Source organism: Phascolarctos cinereus, unplaced genomic scaffold (genome assembly GCF_003287225.1).
Source record: "Phascolarctos cinereus isolate Bilbo 61053 unplaced genomic scaffold, phaCin_HiC Scaffold_726;HRSCAF=1367, whole genome shotgun sequence".
NCBI lineage: Eukaryota > Metazoa > Chordata > Mammalia > Diprotodontia > Phascolarctidae > Phascolarctos > Phascolarctos cinereus.
This window is the reverse complement of record NW_027556098.1, coordinates 302,734,339-302,744,770: the sequence shown is the minus strand read 5'-3', so window position 1 is coordinate 302,744,770 and position 10,432 is coordinate 302,734,339.

Genomic DNA, 10,432 nt, shown 5'->3' with positions numbered 1-10,432 from the left:
ACCTGGGCCTTGGATCATTGCTAATGATAACTGATAGCATCCATTTCTCAGAAGAATACAGCCAAGAGAAAGAAGTGGCCAGGCCAGTTGAAGGGATGAAAGTACAAGAAAATAGCAAGAAACAGCCACCCACAGGAATATCACCTAAAGTTAATTCCTAATGTGTTCTGGGCCCTGTGAGTTTGTTTTGATGGTGTATGGAGAGATGAAGAGGAATCCATATTCCACGTGACTATATGCTATCACCCAGACATATCACCTGCAGGTTGACTGTGCCTACTTCTAAGAACATCTTAAAGTAAAAATGCTTGGGGCATCCCCAAAGAAGAGGCTTGAAGGATTCCCCGAGAATCCTGCCTATCATTACGACCTGAGGGCTTGAAGGAAGTTTTCTTTAAACTATTCTCCCTTTGTTCTCAGTATAAAGATACTCCATAGTAAGTCATCTGATTAATCACCCACTCTGGGCCACTTGTGCAAAATACAAAACTTTACTCCATGACAGGGTAAGGAATCTCAGGGTAGACAAATTACCAGTGTGTGACTTAGTGACAGAGGCCAGTTTTGTTCAGCTTAACGAATGTGTGTCTTCTCTCCTTTGTTCCTTTTCCTCCATTCTAGACCCTAGAGGCCATAACATTAATTAGGGCTTACATTTATATAGTGTTCTAAGGTTTACTACTCACTTTATATGCATTAACTCATTGGACCTTCACAAAAATTCCATGAGGTAGGTAGAGCAGGTATTATTATTCCCAGGAGTGGCAAATGGCAGAGCTGAGACTTGAACGTGAGTTCTAAGTTCTAAGTCTGCTCCTGGATCCACTCCCTGCAATTCTCAGCTTCCCTCAGCCCCTGCTTCTTAAGGAAACAAAGTTTCTTTCATATAACTCATTCCCCAAGGAATGTCAGTTAAGTCACTAAATATGTTAACCCTTCCTTATAATGTCTCTTAATCTCTTTCTTTCAAGTTCAACTGTGACTGCCAAAGTTATATTCTTCATCATCTTACAACATGGCAATAGCCTGCTCCTTCCCTGTCCCTCCCCTCCAGTCAGTTTTGTGTGCCACTACCAGATTATTTAAATACTTCAAGCAATCTGGAGGATTAATCACCAGGTTAATCTTGCTAAAACATGGCTTAACTAGTACCTCACCCCCTGCTTAAAAATCTATAGCAAAGGCTGCAAGGATTTTTCCCCCCCAGGGCAGCAGGACAGAAATCTCTGTATGTGTATAGGCCTGGATCTGAGAGGCACCCTATAGTCAGAGAGAGAGGGCAAGTGCTCTGAGTCTCCTGGTCCAGCAGCAGTTCTGTGTGCATGTGTTTTTCTAGTGTTGACCATGGCCTCTGCTCCGTATTAGGTGAATTCTCTCCTTATGGAGACTATTTTACTCTTCTCTAGAATGAGATGTTGAAAGCTCTGCTCCATCCTTGGAGTGAGTTTCTCTCTGCCAATCAGGCAGGGCAAATTCCTATGGTGGAAAGCCAATGTCCAAATGCCCTGTGGGTTAATTCAACCTAGTGTGCCTATCTTCCCATAGGTTAGAATACCAAGTATGAACAAGCCAGGAATCTCAAAGGCCCTTTGAGCTACTTGGAAGTAATCCACAATATGAAGTCAAGGAATTAATAGTTGTTTTTGTTTTTCTCAGTTGTACCCTGGTCTTAACATAGTATCTAATGGGCATCCATTTTGAAGGCAGAATAAATATAGCATGTGTAATGGATGTTCAGAAGCACTGCCTTATGAATCAAATACCAGAAGATAATGAATCCCTGCTCCTTCAAAAGAGACAAGCTTATTCCTGAATCAGTCTTTTTAAAACATAGTTACATACAATTTCATATGATACTCACAAAAACTCTACAAGATAGGCAGGAAAAGTATTATTGTCTCCATTTGGTAATAAAGAAACTGAGGCACAGAGAAATTAAACAACTTACTCTGGGTTACAGATCCATAATGGCAGAGTCAAGACCAGAACTCAGGTCTCCTGCCTCAAACATTGCATTTCCCACTATATTGCACAATGTTGAAAGTACCATTCTAAGGTCCCAAAGGTGTGATGAAAATTAGGATTATTTTTTAGTAATATTAATGAATGTTGGCAGTGGTGACTGACAGGGGCGTATTTACTTAGGCTGGCTCCCTCCTTTGGTGGAATTGTGAATTGGTCCAACTATTCTAAAAAGCAATTTGGAATTATTCTAAGAAAATAACTAAAATGTCCACAATCTTTGACCTAGAGAACCCACTGCCAAGCACATATGAGTGAACGAACAAATAGATGAATGAATGAAAAAGCATGTATCAAGAGTTAACTATATGCAAAACATTGTGCTAAGCCCTAGAGACACAAATAGAGAAGTAAGTTAGTCTCTGCCCTCAAGGTGCTCACATTCTTATGTGGGAGACAACGTATTGAAGGTTTCAACTGCAAATCAGATGGAAAAGTCTCATGGTCCTTAGGGTACAGTGACAAAATAAGTCAGTGCATCTTCTTTTATTCATTTATTTTTAATTTATGGAATAAAACAAGCATTCCCGTAATACAGTATAATCTAAAAATGTTTTTCCATTGATAAAAATGATATCAGTTCTTGATGTAGAACCATTTGGCAGTGCCAATGACTTTGGTGGCAAGAACTTTCTTTTATGAATTTCAAGGGCTGTGGTTGCAGCATTCTCAGAGGAACATGAGAGGTTTCTTCCTAGAATGATAATTTCAGGGCCTGAGCTGGACGTAGAACCAGAGATCAGAAGGGTGCTGCCACTGCCAGGGCTCTAGACTTCACCTGACTCTTTGAGGCAGTTTGTGGTGGTGAGAAAGTCCACAATGACTTTCCCTCTCAATGATGTCTGCAGGGAGTAAACTAGAAACAAGGCCAATGGTCTAGGAAGCACTGCTATTCTCATAGGTCTTTGGTTCAGGGTCTTGGGCTACCTCTATTAGAGTAGGTGGTAGTTAAGGTGGTAGCAGTGTTAGACATAGTAGGCACATGCCAACTCCCATCTCTCAGTATGACCTGCTGCTGTATAGCCCACGGACATAAGCTAAAATATTCACAGAAGCACTTTTTGTGGAAGCAAATAACTGAAAACAATTGGAGAATGGCTAAATAAATAGTGGGATATGAATATAATAGAGTTTTATTTTATCCCAAAAAATGAGCAATATGAAGGCTTTAGAAAACATGGGAAGACTAATTCGGAAGGAAATATGCAGAATCAATAAAACAATTTAAATAATAAATACAACACTTACACAAAGAACAGCATAAATCAGACAAACTAAATCCTGTGTAATTATAATGATCAAGTTAGGACAGACAGAAGAATTGGAAAAAATATATATCTTTCTCTCTCCTTTGCAGAGGTGAGTAGTGATGGGGATGGAATATCTAATGTAATTTCAGACAATTGATTTTTTGGATTGCTTTTGTTTTGAACTGCCTTTTTTTTTCTTTTAAAATCTTTAGTATAGGAGATGGCTCAGCGAATAGATAAAAGGGAATGAATATACATGTTGCAGTTTCATGATTTGTTGTAAGGGTTGTCTCAAATGAATTCAGAGTCAAACTACCTCTAATCCAAGTATAGGCATTTATTGAGATTTATTGAGACGCCTCTCATGAAGCAGGTTAAGTTCCAAGAGGAACCAGCAACTTAGTAAGACAAGACAGAAAATTTTATAGTGTAATGATGTTAATTGAACAACAGAAATTATGAATAGTAAAAAGGCAGGAGGCGTTTGCTAAGGGATTAGGTAATAGAGGACTGTTTCTGCCTTTCTTTGTCTCCCCATCACTTAGCACAGTACTCAGCCCACAATAAGAGCTTAATAAATGCTTGTTGACTGACTGCCAATGGGCAAGTTACTTAAACCTCGGTTACCCTATCTGTAACATGAGAGGGGAAGGGCTGGGTCATCTATAAAGTCCCTTCCGGTTCCATAGTGATTCTAAAACTCTCTATGAAGTAGTATTGAAATTTAAGTTTTATTATCAGGTAACCATATGTCCAAGATAGAATGTATATTTAACATAGTATAAATACAGTTCATTTCCCCGGTATTTACATATGTATGCCATTAACTGTATTCAACAGACAAGTATTTATTGAGCACCTCCTACATGGGAAATGCCATCCAAATGTATATTCATGATTTCTTCTGCCAACCTGTTCTTTTGTATATGTTTGCCTGCGCTATCTTCCTTTTACTTTATAATCTCTTTTTGAAATCTGTTCTCCACCAGCAGCATTCATACAATAGACACTTGTATATATTTACTGATTGTCATGTATGTTATAAATGGAGTTCCTGTCACTTATGACAAGGTAGACCAGATGGCCCCTGAGGTCCAACTCTGAGACTCTGTGATTCTGTAGCATGAGCCCTGGTAGTGACTCATACCATACCCATTTTTGAGACTCAAAATGTCAAGGGAAAAAGCATAAAAGTATGAATAAAGCATTAGCAGATTTTAACTATATTATAAGGCATAAGTCAGCAAAACTATTTGGTACTGCTTAGAGAATAAATAGATATGAATCAAAGTGTTCCACCTCAGAGTTGAAATGAGACCTGGCTCATCCTTCCCTTCCCAGTCCTCTCCTTACTTTGGACAAAGAGCTGTCCTTTAGGTGGGCTCCTCCCTGTCCCACCTCTGCCCTTTGTGGCTCTTGGTCTTCTGTTTGGGTTTTCTGTTCTTCTTTCAGAAGAGGTCAGCACCATGAGCCACCGTGGGTAGGAGGAAGCCAAATAGAACCAGCAGAATTTGGCTGCCCTTCCTTAGAGCTCTGAACATCTTGAAGATATTTGTAATTTTACTCGCAACGTGAAGATATAATTCATTGCTGAATCGAAAGTCCACCAGCTGCCAAAGGATTCCAAGGGCCATTTGTACAATGCTTAAAAGTCAAAACAAAATTGAAAAGTTAATATTCCTATTCTTCTTCTCCCCCTCCACATACCACATGGACTCTGCTCTTTCTCTTGGAAGGAGAAGGCAGAACTCCCCCCCTCCCCAACCCTTTACTCCAGGGTCCCTGAGGCAAGATGGTTCCATTCATATTCAAGACACACAAGCCTTGTGGGCTGCAGAGGATGCCAGTCAATCCCAGGCAGACTCCAAGGTTAAGGCTGAAATACTGTCATCCATGGACTTGAGGGATGGAGGGAGGCAGAGCCATGCTGAGGAATGTATGTTTGTTCTCCCCTGTGCAATTAATCATTCCTCAAGTGCAAAAAGATGGCTGGATGAAGGGAGGATTAGGCAGGATTCAGCAGTTTCCCAGTTAGGATTCATTGTTAGGACTCTCCCTTGACTCCTGGCTTTTGGAAAATGGGAGAGAAGCAGCCTCCAGGTGAGGTTTCTAATTGCAATCACCTGACTTCTAATCAAAAAGACTTTGGAACCTAAGCTACAAAGCTAGTGAAGAGAGCAAGAAAACACCACATTGAGACACCTAGATTCTGCCAGTGGCTCTCCCCTAAACCTTCGAGGAGATGACTGGGGCTCTGTCTACACATACAATACCTAGCTGAATTTACTACCTTCCCTCCCCCCCCCAAAAAAATACTTATGTTCAAAAAGACATTTTCAATATTTTCTAATTGGATATTTAATTGAAATTGTATTGCTGATGAATTCCCAAACTGGTTGGAATCAGCCTTATCACAAATGCCAAACATTTAATGAGTAGCAATTTCCATGCAACCTGGGCTTGTTTTCAGTCATGCCCTGGGCTAGATTACTGGCCTAGCCATCAATAAGCATTAAATAGTTTTATGTGACAAGCACATTGTTAAGTGGTGGGCACACAAAACCAATACCAAACAGTCCTTGCCCTCAAGGAGCTGACATTCTAACAGGGAAGATAGTTTGCAAATATGTAAAAATATAACCACTAGACAGAATTAGCCAGTTTATCTGGCTTTTAGTCATTCAATGAGCCAAAACTGATTGAGTATGTGTGTTCAACTGAGGGATAAGAATGAGGGTCCCTTCAGACTCTTTTCAAGCCCAGGAGAGGCTTTCAGAGCAAATGGAAGAGATGATAGTCACCTCCAGGTTTATTTACCACCACCCCTCTGACCCTCCAGTACTATCATGTTCAATATGCTAGGGGTACCATCTAAGATAAACTATTATCTCTCAACATTTGGCCCTTGAAGATCCAGACAAGGGGGCTCTGTTGCACTTAACCTGAGTTGTATAGGGAGAGACCCAGTTCTTTAAATCTGCTTTCCTTCTGTGTTTTGCCCTACCTCGTTTCCCAATCTCACTGCTGGCATTCAAATAAGGAGACCTGGCACAGATTCAAATGGCCATTTATATTGTAATAAAAGATACACATATTGAGAAAATATTTGAGATCACAGAGTTCATAGAAATGGCAATTTTCAAATGGTTTGCTGCTCTAAGTTGGAGGCAGCAGAGGGCTAGGGGGAAGAGAGAAGAGTAATGTGGCAGATTCTCTCTTCATCCTGCTCCATGAAAAACATGGAAGACAAGGCAATAACCAGGCCAGCTAGCAGGTAAGAAGGTCTCTGCCTCAGGAAAAACAGGAGAAAGTCCATGCAAGGCTGACTCAACCACAGCCCCCATTATTGCATCTTGGATGGTTGTTGCCCGGTCCTGGAATTCTGACATTAAAGAACAGAGATGCCTGGTGTCCAACAACTCAACCCTTGTGGGGTGATGTGCCAATTCAAACTCTGACATTCTTTATCTACCTGCTAGGTCACAATTTCTTTTGTCTGTCCTTGATTCTCCTTTCTCACATGCTTGCTTTTTTTCCTTCTCTTTATCTTCAAGCCCTTTCTATACCAAGTTTAAATAAAAGCTCTCTGGGTGGTTGGCCCTCAAGTAAAGTCTGAAACTCTTCTAAAGTTAGAGGGCACAGGGAATTGCCTGCCAACAGGCAGCTCTGCCCTCTTTACTGTCCAAAACCCTTTTTGAGAAACTCTAGTGCCTTCAAAGGCATATAAAAAACAATTATAAGATAACCTTTGGAAGCAGAGGGGGATAAAAGTTGATAATTATTTCTATTTAAGGTTTACAAAATTCTTTAAACATGTAATCTCATTTGATCTTCAGAACAAACGTGAGGTTGGCACAATTATAGATGGGGAAACTGAGATTATGAGATGTTAAATTATTTTCCCAAGGTCACACAGCTAGCCAGTTTCTGGGATAGGTTTTGAATTCAGGTCTTCTGTGTTACTTTCTGCCTCCAAGAAGACACTAGCAGCTGAGCTGACTAGCAAAGTACTTGTGCAATCATGATTGGAAGATCATTGAACTGGCCTTGAAGGAAACAGGGATTCCAAAAGACTTGGAAGTGAGGTCTAGGGTCAGGGGTGGGGGGAACAATTGATTTAAAGACATAGAGATAGAAGAGAAAATGTTGGGGATGAGGAACAGTAAGAAAAGAATATGGAGAGAAGGAATGGGGCTAGGTTGTGAAGAGCTTTAAATCCCAAACACAGAAGTTTATATTTAATCCTAGGGGTAAAAGGCCATTGAGGTTTCTTCTAAAATTGTCATACTTGTGCTTTAGGAAAATTGTCTTGGCAGCTGTAAAGAAGATGGATTGGACTTGAGGCAGGAAATCCAGTTAAGAAGTGATTGAAATTTTCCAGGTAAAAGAGGCTGGGTGAGTCTGAATTAGAGTGGTGGTGGTGTGAATAGAGAAGAGTACCCATGTGACCATTATTGTGGAGGAAGAAAGGACAGAATTTTTTGGCCTCCAACTGGAGTGAATGAGAATAAGAAGTTGGGGGAGATGTGTTTTTGAACATCTCTGAGTTTTCTGACAGAAAAACAAAATAAGCCACCCTTCTCCTGCCACTGCCACCTTTACACTCCAGAACCCCTGGTGACATAGAGCCGCTGTGTAGTCTAGAAAGCATGACCCTCACCAGGATCCTAGGCAGGTTTGACTGTGGGGGGAGGGGGGAGGACATTGAGGAAGATGACTTTGCAGCCCCATTGGAAGTTGGCCTAACATAAATGTGTGAATTCTCATCAGCCCAAATTCTATCTATTGTTATTCAGTTGTGTCCAACTCTTCATGACCCTTTTTGGAGTTTTGTTGATGGAGATACTGGAGTGGCTTGCCATTTTCTTCTCCACCTCATTTTACAGATAAGGAAACTAAGGCAAACAGGGTTAAGTGATTTGCCCAAGGTCACACAGCGAGTACATGTCCGAAGCCAGATTTGAACTCAGGAAGATGAGTTTTCCTGACTCGAGTCCGGGCATTCCATCCACTGTGCCACCTAGCTGCAATAACAATAACAAAAGTGCTATGAAGCTAAAAGCCTCCAGCCGGATTTCAGAGCAAACAGAGGAACCTAGGAACCATAACAGCTGAAATGTTTATATTTCAAGGCTTGCAAAGCACTTCACATATATTATTTTATCTGAGCTTTACAACAAACCTGTGAGGGAGCTACTACAGTTATTATTATAATACCCATTTTACAGATGAGATAAATAGGCTTTGTGAGGTTAGGTAACACAGTTGAACAGCTAGTACAGTCAGAGCAGTAAGACCTAGGTGCAGGTCTTCCTGAATCCTTATCCAGCCTATTATCTTCCATTCCACTCTGCCCTTGCCTCCACGGACTTCTGACCCAGTCAATGTCTCTGTGCCCAGCCTTGCTATCCTGACTTTGACTATCCCTGATAGTCCATGCATGTCCTTCCTTCAGCTTCCTCAGTATCAGCCACCTGTCCCAATCTGTGCCTGGCTAGACTTTGATTACCAATTCAATCACTTCATTTCAAAGGCATTCAGTTCATCAGAATTGGGGGTGGGGGTGGAGCAGGGAGAGATCTACCACTGTCTATATGCCAGCCAATATGCTAGGGTGAGGATAAAAGGACTAAAGTAAATGCTCCCTGACCTCCAAGGGTTGGGGGTGGGGGGAACAACATGGACTCATATTAAAGACAACATATATATACAAAGTAAATGCAAAATAATTTGGGGATGAGAAGAACACTGAGTTAAGTTATATTGTTTGTCCTTCATTCTTGAAGAGGACGTGACATTGGGAAGGTGATGCCATGACATGTAAGTGAATTGGATTTAAGTGAGGCAAGGCTATGCAAAGTCACCAGTCTTTCAGAGCCATCTGGGTTCAATGGCAAGATATAGATTGGGGCTACTGGAGATGGCCCAGGATTCAGTGGGAGACCTTGGCTTTTTTAAGCTAAGTATTTTCTAGGTCTCAGTTTTACCTAGGCAACACCCATTCAATGATTAAGGCTAGGTGAGAAATGAGACAAAGAGTGCCTTCTTTTAGTCAAAAAAACAACAAAAAAATCAATCTGGGAGAGGAAGACCCTCAGGATTTCTGGCCAAAACAGAAACAATTGTTATTTATGCTCACTCTGAGCCATCAGAGCCCAAACAATGACCAAAGGGAGCTTAGACTGGGACCTACTGTTGGCCAATCAATAAGAGCCAAAGTGATTTGTGTTTAAGGTACAGTCCTTAAAAAAGAAATCTAGACTGAAATCATTATGTGTCAGAGATCATACTGGAATCTGGGCCAACATCAGTGATTTCAGGGAAGGACTCATATAGGTGGTGGCACTTGAGCTGATTCTTAAAGTGAATTAGGGAATCCAAGGAGTAGAGATGAAGAGGAAACTCAGTCCAGGGAGGGGAACAGTCTGCAGATGAGCCTAGAAGCAGAAGGAATGTCATGTGTGGGGAGCAGCAAGGAGGGCTGTTTGAACGGATTTGTAGCGTGCATGAATGGCAATGCTGTGAAGTCACTTTGGAAATACAGGTTAGAACCAAATTGGGAAAGAGGCTTTTATTTCAAAAACAAGAAGAAGCCTTCCATGTGAATTCAATCCTGGCACTTAGAATTATATAAATTCAGTGACTACATGATCTCTAAACATCTAGATGAAAAGTAAAAAATTGTCAATTCTGATATTTCAAACTTTCAGGGGATTAACTGAAGACTGAGAACATAGTAGATGTTCAATAGATGGTACAGTGGATAGAGCGTCAGGCCTGGAGTCAGGAAGACCTGAGTTCTAATCCAACCTCAGACACGTAGTAGCTGTGTGACCCTGGGTAAGTCACTTAACCCTGTTTACCTTGGTTTCCTCATCTGTAAAAATAAGGTAGAGAAGGCAATGGCAAACCACTCCAGTATCTTTGCCAAGAAAACCCCAAAAGGGGTCACAAAGAGACAAACACGACTGAAAGTGACTGAACAACAAAAAACAATAAATACATTTTGAATGAGTGAATGAATTCATGAAGTAGATTTTTTTTCCTTTTCTTCTACATGTCGTGGTACTATGTAGTCACTATTATAATCTCTGACTTCTAACAAAAACTGTAATGATGTAATAAACATAACTAAAGAGAAAAGTGCCTAGGATTTATTT